This window comes from Apostichopus japonicus, chromosome 12 (assembly GCF_037975245.1).
Source record: "Apostichopus japonicus isolate 1M-3 chromosome 12, ASM3797524v1, whole genome shotgun sequence".
Taxonomy (NCBI): Eukaryota; Metazoa; Echinodermata; class Holothuroidea; order Aspidochirotida; family Stichopodidae; genus Apostichopus; species Apostichopus japonicus.
In genome coordinates, this window is record NC_092572.1 from 32123109 (window position 1) to 32145299 (window position 22191).

The window sequence follows — 22191 nt, forward strand, 5'->3', positions numbered from 1 at the left end:
TCATGGATGGTGGGGGGGGGGGAGTGCCTAGAAGCCTAGAAGTTCATGTTTATCATAGAGACAAATTGCAGTCTCACCCGACACAGCGACATTATCCCGCCTACGTGTTGTTGAACAATGTATGTTTTTCTGGAGGTAGCTGTGTACTAGCTGTGTTAAAATAATAAATAAGGTAACTAAATAGGAGCTTAAAAAATATACTGTCCCATTTTTCCCCTTCAAAGTGATGTTACAATTTTTTCTTCTTCTAATTTACCCAATTTTTGGGGAAGTGTAAATTCCTAAAACGTGAGATTATAAAATAAAGAATGTTTAGATGCAACTTGCAAGGCCTCAGAAGTGCCGTTTCCGGCAATCTGAGAGGCATTGTGTGCCAAACATTTTCTTGTACGCTACGCGCCAACCGATGGTGGCGCTCCGCTTAGATAGTGTCACGGGAACTTTCGGGCACAAAAAGTTCTGCCCCCCCAAACTGAAATGGTCCCGTACGCCTATGGATAAACCTAATCCCAACAAGCAGCTTGACTGTCCAGTGTTATCTTCGTTGAGTTAATCTACTTGTCCTTGTGTGTTATTGCTAGTGTACATGTGTCTGCTATTACTTCATTTTGCGTCAGTAACCTGATGATGAAAGTCGCTACTTTCGAAACATGTCGTTCTTTTTGTATTAATTTTGGTAAATAGATGTATAAGTTAAAGTCTGTGGTGTTTTCATTTTATATATATATATATATATATATATATATATATATATATATATATATATATATATATATATATATATATATATATATATATATATATATATATATATAAATATATATATATATATATAGCAGTTGCCATATATATATAGCAGTTGCCATCCACGTCACTGTACCAGAAATATTCCGTACAGTCAAGCGTTGCGCATTCGACGCAATTGCTCCTCTGAAGTCGATTTTGATTCACGCACTAAAGAACTGTCACAACACCTTCTAAACAGACAGTATTTTCGGGGTACTATTGAAAATGCCATCAAAAAGGCTAAAAGCAAACCCCGTACCGAAACATTGACGTACAAAACTCGTCAAACCAGTTCCAAAAGGGTACCATTGGTTACTGAATTCCACCCTGGTCTCCCACCACTGGCTAATATCATTCAGAAGAATTTTCACCTACTTCAAGGCACCGAACGCCTGAAATCAGTATTCCCAGAATTACCTGACATCGCTTTTAAAAGACCCAGCAACCTACGGGATATCTTAGTTCGGGCATCCTTTCGGGATGACACCCCATTAGGGGAAAGCATAACAGAAACTACAGGATCATCGCCCTGTACACAAAATTGCAAAACGTGCTTACTTGTCGATTCGACCGGGGCCTTTCAGAGCAACCAAACCAAACGCACGTTCCAAATTCGGCACAAAATTAACTGCCTATCCAAAAATGTCATTTACCTCATCTACTGCAATATTTGTAACTTACAATACATTGGAGAGTCAAAAAACACTCTAAGAATGAGAATGACACAACATAGATCGGCGATCAAAACAAAAAAGATCTACCAACCTGTTGCAAATCACTTCAATCTCCAAAATCATTCAGTTGAGAATTTGCGTGTTATTGCCATTGACCAGAACGTTTCTTGGACAGATAAATCTAGGAAAGCGAAAGAAAATTTCTGGGAACTAAACCTAAAGACCACGGCACCATTCGGTTTAAACATCAGAAACGATTTGCCGTCCCAGATAAACCAAAACAATTCCTTTACAATTACGACGGAATCGGATTAAAATAATCCGACGCGGATTAAAATAATCCGAATTTCTAAAACTTCTGCTCAATTCAGCAGAAATCAGTAAGTCGCTTTGCCCTTACAACCATGCCGACATCTCCTCTATAAACGAGTTTCAATTCCTGCTACTCCTTGTCACTTTCGGTGATCATGCACTGAAGAAGAGCTAGTTTTGCTCGAAAGCTCTGCAAAAACCAAACATTGGCTGTTTTACTTCCAATCACTTACCTAATTCAATTATTGTATCTCACTCGAGATCCAGCCTTTCTCTAAACGCAGCATAGTTGTTTAACAGTTTTTCCGTTATTCCTATCTATATCTTTCACTGTTAGTATCTAATTGATCCAACTATGCTTCAAAATGGAGTGCACCTTTGAAACTTTGAAAACGCTTCGACGCCTTTCCGAAAAACGGGTTAGGTATCGGCATCATCTTTCCAACTACAGACTATACCGTAAAAACAAAACGGTACCAAAAGGACTTAAAATCAAGGTCCGTGCTGGTTTACCACTTTCTAATAGCGACAGCTTTGCCAATTGGAAAGGAATCCAAACATTGGCTGTTTTACTTCCAATCACCTACCTAATTCAATTATTGTATCTCACTCGAGATCCAGCCTTTCTCTAAATGCAGCATAGTTGTTTAACAGTTTTTCCGTTATTCCTATATATATATATATATATATATATATATATATATATATATATATATATATATATAAATCGTAATGAGTTGGAGAATCAAGAACAGTGAAAAAACTTCCAGCCTCCATTGGGATTCGAACCCGGACCTCCCGCTTGGTACGCGGACACCCTAACCAACTAGGCCGTGGACGCTGATGGTATGTCCTGAGGTTCTAAACCGGTAAGGAAGGTCGTAATTTCACTGTAGGCGTTTGCCACCTGTATCAAACAATACTAGTTCTGTTTTGGTGGCATATTTTGCATTACTCTAGAGATCAAACATGATGCTAACCAACTCGAAAATCATTTGTGATCCCTAAAGCCGGATCTCGAAAGAGATACTTTGAACAGACTTTGTGATTATGAAATGGAGGTAAACGACAAAGGCAAATGAATATATATATATATATATATATATATATATATATATATATATATATATATATATATATATATAGATAGATAGATTCGAATGATAATTTTTTAAGCGTATGTAGTTAACATTAACAAAATTACGTCCCACTGATAAGTTCAAACTCAACTGATACTAATACTTAAAAAAAAGAAAGGAAATCACACTCAGAAAACTGTCCCAAAATGGAACAAAGGGGGATAACTATTTATATTAAGTGGAGTGGGTTTTATTTTGTTTGTGCGAGGGGGGGGGGGCTTCATTTCATGTATGTGATCCTGTCCTGCACTATCCCCACGTTTCTTAATTCCTTCATTGATTAGTACAATATATTAAGTTCATATACTTTTAAGGTACTTGCACAAGAATAGGTTTATCCAGTTGTTGATAGTTGTCTTACCGAACAAAATGCACGCCACGTATATTCTGTACGGTAGGGGAAGGTGGGAGGGGTGGGTTAGCTCTCGAAAGGACCTGTGAATCGTTGTTTACTCTATGTTCCTAGACATAATCGCCAAAATTAAACCTCTCTATTCCGCAACGAGAATGTGAACGGGCTATGTGTAGAGCAATAAATGATCGAAATTAGTGCATGTAGATTACAATAAAGAAGAAAGTGAACCAGATAGGTGAGTTCAAAATCAACAACAAAAGGACATAACACATACACAAGCTCACCCAAAATGGAATAAACTGAATACAAATTGACACTCAATGAAGTCTAGCGTGTCTATGTGTGTGAAGGAGAAGGGGGGGGGGGGTTGATTACCTCTTTGTCACCAGGTCCTGCACTATACCTACCTCCCTTAATTACTTCTTTGATTAGTATAATCTGTTAACGGTATTTACTTACCTAATGAGGGTTTAAATGTATGTTCTTTGTTCTGGTGTAAATTAAATTGACTCAACGACCTTTAGTTTCAATAATATGGAAATCCTTTATTGTTTATTAAGTCCTTGATTATTGGTTCTGGTATCGAATGGTCCTGGAAGTGGGAGGTTGTGTCCAACTGTTTGTTTTTGAAAGTGTTGATGAACATACAATACCATAGCAATAGATCGAGCCTTTCTAAATCTAAGGTAAACGTGACAGTATCAAAAAAAGTTTAGTACATAAGTGCGTAGCTTCTGTTATTAATGACGTGTCAATTATATCAATACATAACCTGTGTAATTAATGACGTGTCAATTATATCAATACATAACCTGTGTAATTAATGACGTGTCAATTATATCAATACATAACCTGTGTAATTAATGACGTGTCAATTATATCAATACATAACCTGTGTAATTAATGACGTGTCAATTATATCAATACATAACCTGTGTAATTAATGACGTGTTTAGTATATCAGTACATAGCCTGTGTTATAACTGACGTGATTAGTATATCAGTACATAGCCTTTGGTGTTAATGACGTGTTTAGTATATCAGTACATAGCCTGTGTAATTAATGACGTGTTAAGTTTATCAGTACATAGCCTGTGTTACAAATGACGTGTTAAGTATATCAGTACATAGCCTGTGTTATTAATGACGTGTCAATTATATCAATACATAACCTGTGTAATTAATGACGTGTCAATTATATCAATACATAACCTGTGTAATTAATGACGTGTCAATTATATCAATACATAACCTGTGTAATTAATGACGTGTTTAGTATATCAGTACATAGCCTGTGTTATAACTGACGTGATTAGTATATCAGTACATAGCCTTTGGTGTTAATGACGTGTTTAGTATATCAGTACATAGCCTGTGTAATTAATGACGTGTTAAGTTTATCAGTACATAGCCTGTGTTACAAATGACGTGTTAAGTATATCAGTACATAGCCTGTGTTATTAATGACGTGTTAAGTATATCAATACATAGCCTGTGTTATTAATGACGTGTTTAGTATATCAGTACAAAGCCTGTGTTATTAATGACGTGTTGAGTATATTAGTACATAGCCTGTGTAATTAATGACGTGTTTAGTATATCAGTACATAGCCTGTGTTATAACTGACGTGATTAGTATATCAGTACATAGCCTTTGGTGTTAATGACGTGTTTAGTATATCAGTACATAGCCTGTGTAATTAATGACGTGTTAAGTTTATCAGTACATAGCCTGTGTTATTAATGACGTGTTTAGTATATCAGTACAAAGCCTGTGTTATTAATGACGTGTTGAGTATATTAGTACATAGCCTGTGTAATTAATGACGTGTTTAGTATATCAGTACATAGCCTGTGTTATAAATGACGTGTTGAGTATATTAGTACATAGCCTGTGTAATTAATGACGTGTTTAGTATATCAGTACATAGCCTGTGTTATAACTGACGTGATTAGTATATCAGTACATAGCCTTTGGTGTTAATGACGTGTTTAGTATATCAGTACATAGCCTGTGTAATTAATGACGTGTTAAGTTTATCAGTACATAGCCTGTGTTACAAATGACGTGTTAAGTATATCAGTACATAGCCTGTGTTATTAATGACGTGTTAAGTATATCAATACATAGCCTGTGTTATTAATGACGTATTTAGTATATCAGTACATAGCCTGTGTTATTAATGACGTGTTGAGTATATTAGTACATAGCCTGTGTTATTAATGACGTGTTGAGTATATCAGTACATAGCTTCACCATTACTGTCTCCTGTGTGTTACTTACCAGTACGATCATCGCTTTGTAGATTTATCATCCAGAGTAGAATTTAAGTCTAGAATCATTTAATCATTTAAATAACAGAAGAAAATCACAAAAAAAATAACGTGCGGAAACAGGAATGAAGAACATCCAATTGTTAAGATGGCGTCGTGTAGGTCATGTGATGTTCTAATATACGAACCTGGACGCTAAATAGATATCGGTAGGAATCAGTCTATATATTTAACTGGTTCCAAAGTTCATGTTTGATTGTTTACACAATCAAAGACTGCATATAATACTACAATTCATATCTGATATTTATGCCTTGTTGTGGTGATTCTGTCATATCAGCCGTTCAAAGGTACCTACTGTACGTTGATGCATTGCTACGTCTATTAATACGCAAACATTGTAAGTTTCCGATGTATTTTGCCTGTAAAGTACACAAACTGTGTAGATGAAACTACAAGCTTCGATGGCCAACTCCGAATATGTCTTGACAAGAAATCTACATATTGGTTTACGAAAATGAAAACAACGTAAGACCACTGTTTATAACAAATATGAAAACAATTAAAGGAATTATACACAATTTGACAAAAGAGAGTGTAGATATGATGCGCTATAGAGCGGGATTCTAACAAGTATATAAGGATTGTAGGGTATTTCAATATTCAGAATTCAATATTTTGTCATTTTGACGACTTGTTGTATCTCGGCAAAACGTCAATTTTCAAATTTTTGTCATTTTGACGACTTGTTGTATCTCGGCAAAACGTCAATTTTCAGAATTTTGTCATTTTGACGACTTGTTGTATACAACAAGTCGTCAAAATGACAAAATTCTGAAAATTGACGTTTTGCCGAGATATATCTCGGCAAAACGTCAATTTTCAGAATTTTGTCATTATGACGACTTGTTGCATCTCGGCAAATTTAATAATTTTGTCGTTTTGACGAGTTGTTAAACTCGGCAAAACGTCATTTTTCTGAATTTTGTCATTTTGACGAGTTTGTTACTCTTTCATCACCATGTACCTTCTACGCTTCCGTAATATACGATAGCATAACTCGTGAAAACAGAATGAGGTGTGGGTCAACAATAGCCTAGTGTTAGGATTGTAGTACATTCTATGCTTGTATCTGTTGCGCGAGTAGCTATAGACAGTAGATTGGAGTAACGCTATTTATCTCTACTGAATCGGTGTAACAGTGTCGGTACATTTAATTAGAGCTGTGTACGTGTAAATGAGGAAACAGGTGGTGTAAGTCACTGACGGACATTGATGACAATGGGTGTAACTCGTATAAAAATGATGAATAAATCACTAAAATTTTAATTGTGACCACGAAGACTACAATACCTAGACCAAGGTTAATTAATTTAAGCCATTCTTAGAGTTAGCCTAACCATACTTAAGGATTAAAGGGAAGGAATCCCAAACCATCATAATGAACTTATATCACCAAGATCCTTGTGATGAACTTATCCCTAAAATATCTAAGTCCATTTTCTTGCACGGTACTGGAGTAAACTGGTTTTTAAAAGTTGTGGCATGGAGCAATTTTTTGCCAATGTGTAATGTCACAGTGCCACTTTAGATGGTGGGGGGTGGGGCGATATAATGTAATCTTTGGTGTCCTGTCTCCTTTTCAATGTGAATGTAAACAGTTCAATAAACAAATACCAGTTTTATGACAAATTAAAACATGCAAACGCCAGCTCATTTCCACTTAAGTCTTCCTCCAGTTTTCAATTTCATGTATAAATAAACGTTAAAAATGTAACATCTCCCTAAAGAAGTACGGTTTCTCTTAGCTGTTGGCGGCTTTGCTCATCGCGAGCATTACTCTAGCCTAACTTAAAACTACCTTTTTCTAGCTAAGTAATACCTAGTTATATATTTGAAGGTCACATACTTTTACATGAAACTTTGGAAGGTACTAGCATAGTTTATACTTAAGTAGTTTCTTTGCTACAAAGGACGAGGAGGGGGGGGGGGGCGTTTAGACCGAATTACTAGAAAATCTGTATAGCAACCTTTAAACTCGATATGAGCTTCGGCGTATCCAGAGGGCTGAATTAAGACAGAAACCCCCCTCCCCTCACGCAAACACTTTAGGAAACGCAACCGGGATTTGCAAAATGAAAATCGGCAACGAAAATAAATATCCGAGATATATATGATACTGGTTAGGCTGCTTGTGTTTATAGTATACAGCGTGATCTACCTCAAGTTTTTCATCATTAGTCATGCTTAGCATAGAACGATTCAGTAATTGACTCTTCTAGACAAAGTTACCTGCGTCACGTGATACCGGCTTGTCGTCTCTATTATAAACAACGTCTCTATTTGAGTCACTGATATATAGATATATACCTGCGTATGCCTGTCTATATACGTACTATTGTGTACAGTAAATATATATATAGTACCGTAGCCACTGGGAGATTGGGAACACGTGCCTCCTCCCTTCCCCTACCCTCCCTTGCTACTCCCCTCCCCTTCCACTCCCCTCTTCTCCTTCCCCTTTTCTCCCTTCCCCTCCTCTAAATGATGTTGAAAGTTGCTGAGTTTTATATCACACTATAAGCATAGTCGCATACACAGGAGTTGACGTGATGTAATGATAGCATAATTTTGCAGTCTGGTGGCCTCGTAATCATATTGCGCGCCTGGAAGAAGTATAGATGGGCCATACAAAAATATGGGATATGTGACCAGTGAAAAGAGGGGACCCGGTTTTGTCCTCGGGACCGGATCTGGCACTCGACGCTCCTACAATGGAGTGCGCAAGGGGGTGGAGTAGGGCACGTAGGCCATGGCACCATCTCGGATCGTCAGTCAGGGGATGTGGGCCGTGGGCCATGGCCCACCTCGATTCGTCAGTCTAGGTGCTAGGGGGTGGGGAGTGCATGTGGGTCATGGTCACATCTCGGATCGTCAGTCGTTGGGAAATGGTTTAGTCGGTGGATTTTAGCAATTATCCTGATGAGAATTGGACGCTTGATACGGTTGTATAATCACTCTTACTATTATGTTATCATTTATTAATTAACATTGCGTTGAGTGTTACTTATATGGACCTGCTTTATAGTCTAAATATGCACAGTGCACAATGTTATGTCTAAATTTATATTTATCTTTCCGGGGCAGCATCTCCAGATCCCAGAAGTTCAGGCTCCAATAGTAGGGAGTCATTTATACCCAGCCCCCCCCTCCCCCACACACACCTTTGATATTATGTGCATGCCATTGCGCTGCACCATATTGTCGCCTAACTGAAGCATATAAAGTTCTTTAAATGAAAAAAAATATATGATATCCTCAGTTTTCTAACATGATTCAATAATTTGAAAACATCTAACCCGTTCATATATCGTCCCCGTTCTGGCGTAGTGACGAATGTTCAAAATGTGAATTTTGAGAAAACGCGCTCTAAAGATTTTCATATTTTGACTTTAGTATAGCGTAACTAAAATAGGATCTTTTTTACCGAAAGTTGTCAATATTTTAAATATAACAAATAGAACTTTGAGTTCTTATGTTTGTTGCTGATCGAAAAATTTCTTACATAGTAGTAATTTTAGTGTAAACATATTCGTCGTTATGTCATGTCATTTTCAGTTAATTTTAGACATTCGCCACACCTTCGTCACTGTGCTAGAACTAAATTTTGAAGTTTCGTCCTGTCACAGACTTGTATTCGTCACTTTTGTGTGTAGTAGTCATAGGGTACACCGTGAATGTTCACTGTCACATGGGGAGAGGAAAGGGGGGTAATCGAAGGGGTGGTACATTGGTCTTATTAATTTTAAAAAGAATGTCCACGGTTTACTTTAATGTATAAAATAGACAAGGAATGGGTTATACGCAGGTATCAACATACGTGTTTTAGTATGTTTTTCTTGAGTGGCATGGATGTAGTCGGATATGACGAGGGAAGGTGGTATATAGGGCAAGGAGAGCCGGCTGTTGAAATGGTGTTATATTGGTCTTATTAATTTAAAAGAACGCCCACGTTTTGTTGCGATGTATAAAATAGACAAGGAATTTGTATGGGTTATGGGCGGATGTAAGTGTTTTAGTATGTGTTTCTTGGGTGAAATGTATGGTGTCGGATAGAGAGATGTTGAGGTAGGGAGGGCAAGGAGAGCCGGCTGCTGAAAGGGTTATATATTGGTCCTATTTATTTTAAAGAACCCCCACCATTTTCTATAATGTATAAAATAGACAAGGTATATGATGAAATGTGAACACATGCAGTTGCAAAAATAATAGTTCCAGTGGCGTAATCTGTTAAGTCGGAACTCTTATAAAGCACACAGACTACGGAAAATTGTGTGCAATTCTTCATTTTCAAGTTAGTGTATTACGTGAAATGTCTCTGACGATAGTTTCTAAGTATCCTTCAAACGCATTGGGAAGCTATTCCACTATACTATCCCCTTAAACGGAATGTGAAATTTTATTACGCTCACAGGCACATTCATAATATCCAACCCAACAACTGTGCCATTGTTCAAGTGTTTCCAAGTTGTACTATAGTATGTTGTTCCTTCTTTTTATTTCCTTCCAGTATACATATAAAAAAATCTTACGCTCACAGGCACATTCATAATATCCAATCCAACCTCGTGTGAATCCTCAGATTTAAAGAAGGAAATAACTGTGCCATTGGTCAAGTGTTTTCAAGTTGTACTATAGTATGTTGTTCCTTCTTTTTATTTCCTTCCAGTATACATATAAAATTTATAGAGAGGAGTCATATAACACCTCAACAAGAAGAATAACTCATATAAAAGTTTTTTTTTTAAGATGATAGGATACCAAACAGTCCAAGAATAACTAATATAAAAAGGGAGAAAATGTCAAGATGATAGGATATCATATAAAATACATCTACTAATACAAAAGTTATTACATAAAACGATATAACAAACAGACTATAACAAACATTCTAAGTGCTCGAATGGAATGTATAAAGCAGCACGGTAAATAAATGAGTTGCTGTAAACTTACGTTCGGTATTTTGTGTGGATTTCTTAGATTTCTGCTCGATTTGTGCAGGAGAGTTTTTAGTACAGTATACAAAGGGTTAAAGCAAAAACAAAAAACAGGTCAGAGAGAGGAATCAAATTTCTCCAGAATGTATTCTAAGCCCTAGTGAGTCTCATTTGGACTTTCCTTTTTGGGAGTTTCACTTTTCATATATCTATTGTTACCCGATATTCATTATACAGCTAAAAAATACATTTAAGAGAGAAATTCCATTTTACTGAAATGTATTTGAAAGCCCCAGCAGGGTGCAGGGGTGAAGCCCCGCAAGCTTTAGCATTTTGAGATATTCCTTACTTTGCTACTTCTTTGTTTTACCCTTACCCTTATTGCAAACGTCCAATATACAAATGTCTATAATATGGTAAATCGAGTGACTGAGATATTGTCATCGTATTATAATTTTGGACATAATCTTAGCGATATTTTGATATATGTCACACTGCATTCGATGTCTGCCACCCCCCCCCTTACCTCCACCTCCTGGATTGAACCCTTTTCCGGAGCCCCTCTATAAGGACACAATGAAGAGGAATCGGTCACGTGGTTCACCAATAAACATTCCACAACAGGCAGGTTTGATCGTTCGGTTTTATTAGAAAAGTTTAAAACAGAAATAAATTCCGTTATCATATCATTTATCCACGTGTTCTCATTGGCTCATTCAGATTTTCTCTTCAATATCGTTCCTTAATGATACTCATTTCTCATCAAAAAATATAGTTTATTAGCATTATATTTTTTGGCTTTATCACCCTTTCTTGCTAACCCGGTTCGCCCTCGAAAATGTTTTTGGGGGACATCACCCTGCCTCCCTCCCTCTATCCCACCCCTTTCGTTACTCCACTACTTATAGTGAGTTTAAAGCACGAACGCACATGTCAGAGGAAGGAATTAAACTACTCCGGGATGTATTCTAAGCCCTGCTGGGAAGCCTGAGACCTGAGCTGAGACATTTTCACGTTTCAGATATTAAATGTTCTCTGATATTCATTTTTTATCGGAAAAAGATTCTTTTTCCGAAAGGAATTCAGTCTCATTGGCGGTGTAGGGGCTTATGATGTTGAGTTATTTCTTGCTGTTTTGTATAATGCTCTGATTTTCTAGGGGGACAAGGGGGACTCGTATGTACGCCCATGTCTGATTGGGTGTATCAAGTCACATATGATCCGATACAGTTGACAATCACGGGTATCAAGACTTAGTGGCTTAGAATAGGCTCAGATACAAAATGAGTCAAAGAGGGAAATGTTTAGAATGGAATAGTTGAATGTAATTATAAATAATGTACATAAATGACCATTATATGAGTTTTATAGCAAATTCATAGACAATAACACCTTAATGATAATTACCAATAACTGATATGTGTAAGATACAGCTTTGAAATGTTCAGTTCTTAATGTCTTAATGTTAGGTTAACCCTAACCCTAACTTACTTTAAGTGGTTTATATATATGTAGATATAAACATACTCTATTCTAATACTCTTTCTTTTGAATTAAGGTGTCCGTTATTCATGTCTTGGTTAGGTTAACCCTAACCTTTACTTGCTTAAAGTTGTTTATATATGTGGATCAAAACATACTCTGTTATAATACTCTTTCTATTGAGTTAAGGTGATTGTTTGATATTTTATTATATACATGTATATATTACCAGATATGTTATCTACTCTGCTTGTCTCTGATTGGCTATCCGTTCCTGTTAATTAGTTATATTACATAGCATATCTCTGTTACACATTGACCTTACTGAAGATTCTGTACACTGTATATAGGGACAGCAACAAGTATCATTGTGAACTTTGTTTTGCCATTTACTTCGCCTGCAGCCCTTCTGTACAACCATATAGTAATATTGAACAAATTCAGAGCGCTTACAGGAAGCTTGCAGTGATGTGTCTGGTGTGGGATGGTGAAGGGGGGGGGGGGTGGGTGGGTATTAACGATATTATTTTATAAAACTTGAAGTACCCCGCAAAAGTGCCCCTCTGGTCATACGATCTTTTCTAATAAAAATACCCCTTATAAACTTTGTGGTACGGTATGCACAGAAAACAGTTTTGCCGGAAAGTTTATATGTAAATTGGTGGTCTTTAACCCCGCTGCCCATTGGAGTTTGTCCCCCTCCCCCCACCACCACCACACCACCAATCCTCAGGGATTAAAACTCTTCCGCCGTCCCTGGTAGAACGAGAAAATGGACAAACGAAAACCATCCCCAACTAGGCAGAGATTGTTCAGTTTTATTAGAACAGAACAAAACAGCTTTGAATCCAGGAATATCATTCAAATAAATTCGTCAATGCACAATATATATCAGATTAATCATTATTTATCAGATTATTCAATATTCTCGCAACTAAGTTTGGTGTTTGATCTGATTAGTTTCAATGTTCACTCTTTCTTCTGAATGAGATGGTCGAGCGCCCTCGAAAGTAAAACTTGTTTGACCGCGCTTACACCGAAGATGTCATACGCCCTCAATTTAGTTGACAGCAGCACACGATTAGATTGGTTATGGTAAATTGATGGTTATTGTTAGAATAACAATAGCATTTTGAAGGATCAAGTTGCTGAAACATTTGTCAGATTAAATAGATATGTTGATTATTATTGTCTTGCAAGGAATGGTGAACTGAAGTTCTACACGCCATGTAGTGAACTCACAGAATAAAGTCGTTCTATATTTGATCGAGTCATTTTGATTTCAATGGGGCTCTCCGGCGTCCTATCCAAGGGTGCTGTCATATAGGTCCGAACAGAGTTCAGACACTATGCCCTCGCGTGCGTTATCTCTACAGTTTACAAACCTATGCTTTAAAATAACACGATGTCGTAAATGCACAACACTCACAATCATACGAACACGCAGGGTGAATTTGTAGGCCGATGCAGAGGCGTAATAAAAAAGGAATGAATTTAAACATATTTGTCGTCCTGTAAAAACCTTGCAAATATAAAATCATTTTACAACTTAGCACCCTGAATGATGTAGTTTTCATTGCGAGGGGAATACCACCTCCCCGTACGGCCCCTTTTCAAAGCCAACACATTCACCAAGATAATTTAAGTGAAAACGTGTGTCACCGAGCAAAATAATTGGAAAGGAAAGGAAAACCAGGGCCATACAACGTGATTACTGATCACTTTGAGCCTCATTGCTGTGTACCCGTGAGCTGACTATCTGAAAATTGTTTACACAGTGACTTTGAATTTTGCTCATATTTTGCCTTTCTACTATTTAATCCCGTTTTTTCCTTTTTATAGCTATCATTTACATACATAAAGATAGTTTCATCATCATACAGGGGCGGATCCAGGATTTTCGAAAAGAGGAGGTGAGGGGGGGGGGCGAAGTTTTCTGTGGCACAGAATTGTTATGATTACTTAAGCAGAGCGCCACCATCAATTGGCGCGTAGCGGGGCAAGAACATTATTGCCAAAATTGCCTCCCATATTGCCGGAAATGGCTCTTCCCAGGCCTTGTTAGTTGCATTAAAAGAAAAATGATTTTAAGATCTTACGTGCTAGAAACTTAAACTTCCCCCCAAAAAGTAAATTCGAAAACAAAGTCAGTAAAGTCACTTGATAGGGGAAGAAAATGACTTTACTTTATATTCGATGTTTTACACAGGTAATTGAGGGTAGTCATTTTTAGATAAGGTAAACCACGTGACAGAGATATAATTCCATGACAGTTGGTCTTAGAAAGGTTCAAATTCGTGTTGATTGCAACTAGCAGATGCACTTGTAGGTATACAATAATTGCTATACGTAAATAACCAGATATAAAAATACGCAGAGCATTCTGATAGTAGCCGTAGCCTTTATAAACTCTGTAATTTCGGTGTAAATTGTTAGGTTTGTGTTATTATTATTATTATTATTTGTTTTACATGCCAAACAGGGACATAATGTGGGCACCCAATGAGCTGAAAATATGAGTCGTGTGGGGGACTGGGGGCCGCTGCCCCCTCGTTAGTAGGCTAAAAAGGCCTTGGTTGATGAAGTTAGTAGAATGACGATACCAGAAAGGCATGCGCCGAAGATGCGAGCTATCTAGGGGGTCCGAGGTAATTCCCCGGAAAACTTAGCACTTTTGGACGTCAAATGGTGCAATGTGATGCACATATAATTTCTATACATAGATAGGATCAAGTGAGTCATTGGAAATTTTTCTCGTACACAAGGAATAACGATTATTTTCCAAATATTTATGAGTGGGGGGGGGGTTGGGAGGGGGACGGAAGACATTACGTCCCCAACCAAATAATTGGGATGGGGGGAAACATCTTTGCAAGAAATGTTCAAGAATTGACAAAGCGATAAGTATTACAACAAATTGGCAGTGGTTTGCAAATAATAAAACTCTTATGCTGTGTAACCAGCTTTGGGAATGCATTATCTTCTAAATTTGCTAAATTGGACAACAAAATTCCACAACTTGCAAAGTACCGAAGAAAACCAGTATTTACGCTTATTTGAAATAATAGAATCAAATTCACCAGTTTAGGGAATAGTTGTAGAATAGCCTTTGACGGTTTATTTCTGACATTATTCCTCATTCACGAGTATGGCACTTTAGACTCAACATATACGGTCATAGACACATGGTTATATAGATTGAGAGTATTATAACAGGAGTGAACATTACATGCTTTAGTCAGATAACTATGGACACAAAATGTTACTTAAATTGTTATTAAAATCTTTATAATCCATTGAAAGAGCAAAGAGAACACAGATTTGTTTTTCTATTTTGGGACACGAATTTTCACCAAATTTGAAAAATTTGCCCACATTTCAAACTTCGCGGCTCGAGGGCAGGGAAAGGTTTTGGTGTGATTATCTGATAATATATCGTCTTTGCCGTGACCAACTCAATTATACATTGGGGATAGCATTCAATAATATATACACAATTACAAGGCTCTAATTTAATACTGTCGTTGTCATCTCATGAGGAATAAAAGCTAATATCTAGAGAAATGTATTGGTAATGAGTTATTAGTGTGCATCAACTTAAATGTTACCAATATTTGTCAACACGAGACGTTCATGTTATTGGCCTTTTCACACAAGTCGAATTCTCCAAATCGTGGGGTCTAACTCCGTGAAATTAATTTCCACAACGATTGTCCGACAGGTAGTAAATAAATAAAAGAACATCACTCACCAGCGGTCTATTCTCATACCAAGGCTGTTCTCACGGACAATCCCCAGTAACTGTAGCTTTCAAATTCCCGGCTGATAGGTCTACGTGTAGGCCTATAGTAGTACTGTTACATACTGGTAAAGGAAGGAATCTAGCAACCGTGTTTGCTCCTACTGACCATTCCTTTCTACGATCCCGTCAGCTACCATGTGGCTTTATGAAGGGGAGCAAGGCAAACAGGGGAAGGGGAGGGGGGGGGGGGTACCTAACACTGAAAACTGCGACTGAATAAACAGGGTCATGATGTTCTAGTGTAAAAGAATCTTTAACTTTTCTTATGCAAATTAAATACAAGTTATCTGTGGCATGCGTTGCTGGTTATTATGATTACGTAACTATCATCGACCCAGCACACACAAAAACGTTTTAAAACGTTATTAAAACGTTTCGTCTTTTGTTTTGATAACGTTAATTGTGGAGTAATAAATATGTCACGAAAACGTTTTCGGGCTATTATTTCAAAACATTTTTTCGTTAAAACATTAATATAACATTAATATTTCATAAAAACGTTATGCCGACGTTTTTATAACACCACATTTAACGTTCTTAAACATATTTTAGAGGCTCTTTTAAAAATGTTATGATAACGTTTTGTGTTTGCGTCATCGCATCATCATCGTCATCGTCATCGTCATCGTCGTCGTCATCGTCGTCGTCGTCGTCATCATCATCGTCATCGTCATCGTCATCGTCATCATCATCGTCATCATCATCATCATCGTCATCATCGTCATCATCATCATCATCATCATCATCATCATCATCATCATCATCATCATCATCATCATCATCATCATCATCATCATCATCATCATCATCATCATCATCATCATCATCATCATCATCATCATCATCATCATCATCATCATCATCATCATCATCATCATCATCATCATCATCATCATCATCATCATCATCATCATCATCATCATCATCATCATCATCATCATCATGATTATAGCGGATTTCGTTGTGATGCAGACACAATATAGTCTCAACATAAATTCTCATTACATATCGCAGCGATGATCATGCCCAACGTATCGTCACTAAAGTTTAAAGATTAATCGCATGTTTTTAACTTTAATAAATACCTCGAGTGAATTACAGAACATTTATTTTTAAATCTTTGCATAGAAATGATCGGTTAAGTTAATATGAAAACGCTATAGTGCATGTTAGATGATGTGATTGTAAGAAACTGCCCTGTCTGTCTAGTTGTCTGACGAGTATTCAAACAATAATTGATCTATGGAGCACGCCCTCTATTAATCAATAATTATCGTTGCTGATCAGAATTAGAGCGTCCTGCTACATCCATATGTATAGTTTAGAGACAACAATTGCAGGATATTTAAATATATGCAAATCAAACGTGCCTCTTTAATACAGATAATAAACTACATTTTTTATAGGATTTCAGTATTGGACAGAATAGAAAAACAACTCAATAAGATGTTTTGAATGTACAGAGTTTATAACATTAATGTATATACCAAGACAAACGGGTTACCGACGGATACATTTATTTGTACTTGAATCAGCTTTTCTAGTTGATTTTGATAATTGTTGGTTGATACTAAACGTCCATTGCAATGTATTAGACATAAGCTTGAATAGACAAATTACCATTTAGACAGTAAGTTACAGATGCCGAAAATTAAAACAAAATCCCATTATTGTTTAACAAAAGGTTAGTGTGACACGGCTCCGCGCGACGAAATTTTAAGACTTGAGCATTAAGAATCACAAACCTTCACTTAGTGAAGTCACTCTAGGGTTATATTTTCATAAGAACATGGCAATGATATATTACTTTGACTTTGCAGCAAACTATGAACGTTTGTGAAAATGTCGAGGGAACGCTAGCCTAAATATCATAGTAATATTAACGGTGACAAGAATCATTAGCGGTTAATTGATCGATTAAAAACATGTAACCCCGGTAATATTGATTGCTCATTTGTTAAAAAAGTAAATAAAACAATTCCCCTAAATTTAAAGTCAAATCAAGAAATTGAAAACATAGGAATTAACAGAACATTTGCTATCAGTGTGTTGGGTTATACTTTACAATGATATATTATTTTATTTGCAGCAGTTCTAGGAAGGTTTGTGAAAAATGTCAACTGATCGCAAAGCCTGAATAAATGTCACAACACTATCAATGTTGCCAGGAAGGATGATCGGTTTATTGATCAATTATCAACAAACTCATATTGTCTTACTCCCCCAAATAAAATAAAAATATTCCAGTGACTTATATTTGACAATCATGAATTGCTAGATAGGTTTTTAGAGTCAACTGCAAAGTATGTTCCAAGATTAACTATAGCCAATAAATGGAGCCAATAAAGGGAGGGTAAAGCTCAGTGACATACTACCCCCTCCCCACCTCCAATAGTCAGTATAGGGGTTTGTATTCTGCCGTGGAAGAATGAGACACACTGTACGGGTGCACTCCCATCTCCCCCCCCCCATGTCATTTCATTGTCTCAACCTCACAGAAAGTATTTATTAGCAAAACCTTGCGTTACTCTAAATTTTAAAAACAATTCTATAGGGTGACGGCTTCAATAACCCGGAAATAAAATATGTTCGTTCATTCAAATTGCTCGTAATTTCCAAGTTAGTTTACCGTTGATTTATTTTACCAAGCCATGATTTCTATGAACGGAGGAACGCCGGTATAGTAAAGACATCAGTGATGCCCTCCAATTTATTAATGGGTTTAGATGTTTTCAAATTAGATTTTAAATCATTTGAAATCGCTGAGAATAATATTAAATAGGCAATAGGTGCATGAGCGTCCAGAGACAACACGGTTAGGCCCCGGAGTCAATTACATTACCCGGCACCATATGTGCACAGTTCATTATTCGATATTTTCCCAGCCCCTCCGTATTTTCCCCGACCAGCAAAGTGAGTGCGTTACCCGAGACTGTGGAGGGGGGGGGGGGTCTTAAACTATAATTTGATAACTGTTAGTAAACACTCAATATTGCCCCTCTATACGTAAAAGAAATGCTCATTTTTAATGACATGTACCCTTCTCAAATTTCATAAGTTTTGTTAAAAAGCCCTTTTAGTTTTATTAACCATTATTAATAACGACGATAATTTTTAATTACCATGTGCCATTTTGTTGAAAATTTTCATACAACACAACACTAACAAGCATACGAACACGCAGGGTGATTTTTATGCCGACGCATAGGCGTAGCAATAGGAGGATCAGGCAGTCCATTGAACATGGACAGCAATATCCAGGGACCCCCAATATCGAGGAACCTCCAATATCCAGGGTCACCAAGTGTTCGTTCCAACAGTTTGAGCCAATTGATAACAACAGTCAGTCATGTTTATGCAAGAAATATTGATATTTGCAACCGTATCTATGCCTCAGTCTGTTTTATCTCAAAGAGTTGACAACAGATGAATTGTACACTGCCCTCACTCAGGTACGGAACATCCGATCTGGTTTATCACAGTTATGTAATACATTGAACCGTATTGAACTGGTAGTTCTTGAATTTAAAGCAAGCTTTGTCGGAAATGCAAAGCAATTAACAAACTAAAATGTCTATACACAGCTTTTCGTTTACTTTCATGCTCCGTGAAAAAATATTATTGCAGACTATGAAACAATACAGACCTTCAGTTCATGTTTACACTATGATTGTTAGATATATCACATCCTGTAACTTAGAATATATGTGATATCACACGTCATTTCCCCCTAATAACCGGGTATTAAAACTTGACACTTTTTTAAGGTTGTAAATGTTTAGTAGGTTCACCCAAAATTGAGAGAAAAAGAAATATTGGCGATGAATGTAGTGAAAAATGAATGATCTTGAACATCAACTTTTCCTGTAAAAAACTAAGCACCCGTAATGATGTAAAAGTATTTAATGCTAGGGGGATACTCCTATCCGTACGTCTCCTTTCCAATGCCGCAATATTCACCAAGATAATTAGAGTAAACATTGGTACCACCAAGCAAAACAATTAAAATTAAATGGAAAACCAGGGCCATACGACGTGATTACTGATAACTATGAGCCTCTTATACCGTGCATGCGGAGCTGACTATCTGGACTCTGGAATCAAATAATGATGAATTTGTTCTCTCCTTAAAGCTAGTTTGTGTATATATGACACTATCAGATTATATTTACCAATAACAGCAGTTTAAATGCTCGTAACCGCACTTGTTAGTTTTAATCTCGGCGGAAGAAAAAACAAAAAAAGGGCAAACATGAAAAAGAAATGCTAATGTTAAGATACTACGGAAGTATTTCCAAAATAACTTCCGCGCAGAGACTGATCTAGGGAAAATGTCGAGCGCCCTCTAAAATAAAGATTTACAACAGATCTAGAAACTTGAAACCATTCGGATTAGTCATAACGTACTTCCAATATTAAATTATTACTTCATGTATCATATTTTTCTTTTGTTCCACTTCTATTCGTCCAGAACTTGCTTTCATGCTGTGATAAACTATTTACTGTGTCGTTGGAACACAGTTTCTTAAAAATTCGTTTATGTTTCATTTAAACGTAGTTTACAAACAACACATTGTCACCTATCTTTAACTAAATCGTTTAATCTTTGTCTCTCTTACCACTTCTCCTGGTAGATTACCCCATCTGTCACAGGCCTGAAAGGAAGGGAAGGTTATTATCATGAGATGTTTAAATGTGTTTCAGGAAAATACAAAAAAGGCGAAGTAAAAAATGTATAAGTTAGAATGATATATCTTCACAAATATCACAGTAAACTATTCTTTGCAGGTAAACACACATCTGTATTGAACACACTAAAGTCAATATAGGAGACAGACTCGTCACTGTAAGATGCACGGACTAAATAACAAGAATATAAACATCATCTTAATAGGGAAGGCAATGTTAGTCTTAAACCCGTCATCAAACACTGAATGACGTCATCAAAAACTGAGTGACGTCACAATGACCAAATTCTCACTGAGATAATCAGATGGTTACCCTAAACGACAGAGAAGATGACTAGAAGGGAAAGACAGGTGTACGGAATGCCATATGTATCAAAAATGTCCAAAACTATATAAGCATGTTCAAAATAATATAAGCATGTCCAAAAAATTATAAGCATGTCCAAATTTATATAAACATGTCGAAACCAATATGAGTATGTCCAAAAAATAATATGAGCATGCCCAAAATAATATAGGAGTGTTGAAAACTTATATGAACATGTCGAATTTAACTGCCAACTTCATCTTTATAGTGAACATTTTGGCATTTGAATTCACGCCATATGTTGCAAAATATCCCCCAAAAAATATAAGAATGTCCAAAATAATATAAGCATGTCCAAATTTAGATTAACATGTCGAAACCAATATGAGTATGTCCAAAAAATAATATGAGCATGCCCAAAATAATATAGGAGTGTTGAAAACTTATATGAACATGTCGAATTTAACTGCCAACTTCATCTTTATAGTGAACATTTTGGCATTTGAATTCACGCCATATGTTGCAAAATATCCCCCAAAAAATATAAGAATGTCCAAAATAATATAAGCATGTCCAAATTTAGATTAACATGTCGAAACCAATATGAGTATGTCCAAAAATAATAAGAGCATGTCCAAAATAATATCAGAGTGGCGAAAAATAATACAAAAGTTTCGAGCGTAACTGCTAGTTTCAACTTTGTAAAGAACAGTACGGCATTTGAATTTACGCCATATGTTCCAAATATCAAACTTTTTATGTTGGTATGCTGAAAACAAATATACCATATCCAACGTAACGTAAGACGATGTACAGTTCATCCATTACCGTATTTGTGTGTGTGTTTATATTTTAATGATATTTCGATCGAGAACGATTTTATTTTCGAGGAAATATTAGTTGAGTTGTTTCGTAGCGCAAGTGGTCAACCGGGCCCCAAGGTGCTGTAACTATCAGTGAGTTTAACACGAAGAACCACTGCAGTGTCCAACACTCCACGCTATTTAATCACTAATCTGTAGTTGACGAGTTCTTTCCACGTTACCATCTTGAAATTTAGTTAAAAGGTGAGAGTGAAGATTAAACGTTGAATATCCCTAACCTAGGCTTACTTTTTTTTTAATCCTGGCCTAGCGTCCTACTTCGTTCATGTAGGCTAGCCCATAATTCGCCACCATTACGCATGTGTGATAACTACTGGACTTGTTAGAAAGTTGTTAGCGCATGCATGTTGTACGTACTTTCGCACGTGAACTTCTTTGCCTTCGCGTCAATATTTGAATAATTTCAGCACCTCTAGGCAGGGCGAAACCACTCACATTACGAAGGGATGTGAAAAGGAAAAATGTTAGGTGATGGTCTTGTTTTTACATAT

At 36.6% G+C, this 22191-nt stretch overlaps 2 protein-coding genes across 18 annotated transcripts in view; both read right to left on the bottom strand.

The window, feature by feature from the left end:
* LOC139977751 (uncharacterized) overlaps positions 1-5729 on the bottom strand; it is a 177053-nt gene extending 171324 nt beyond the window's left edge. For all 17 annotated transcript variants that reach the window (XM_071987358.1, XM_071987357.1, XM_071987356.1 and 14 more), the window contains exon 1: positions 5551-5729. The gene's annotated coding sequence lies outside the window, so the exon portion shown is untranslated. The remainder of the gene's footprint in view (positions 1-5550) is intronic.
* LOC139977745 (NLR family CARD domain-containing protein 4-like) overlaps positions 1-22191 on the bottom strand; it is a 346755-nt gene that overhangs the window by 166247 nt on the left and 158317 nt on the right. The gene's annotated exons all lie outside the window — the stretch shown is intronic.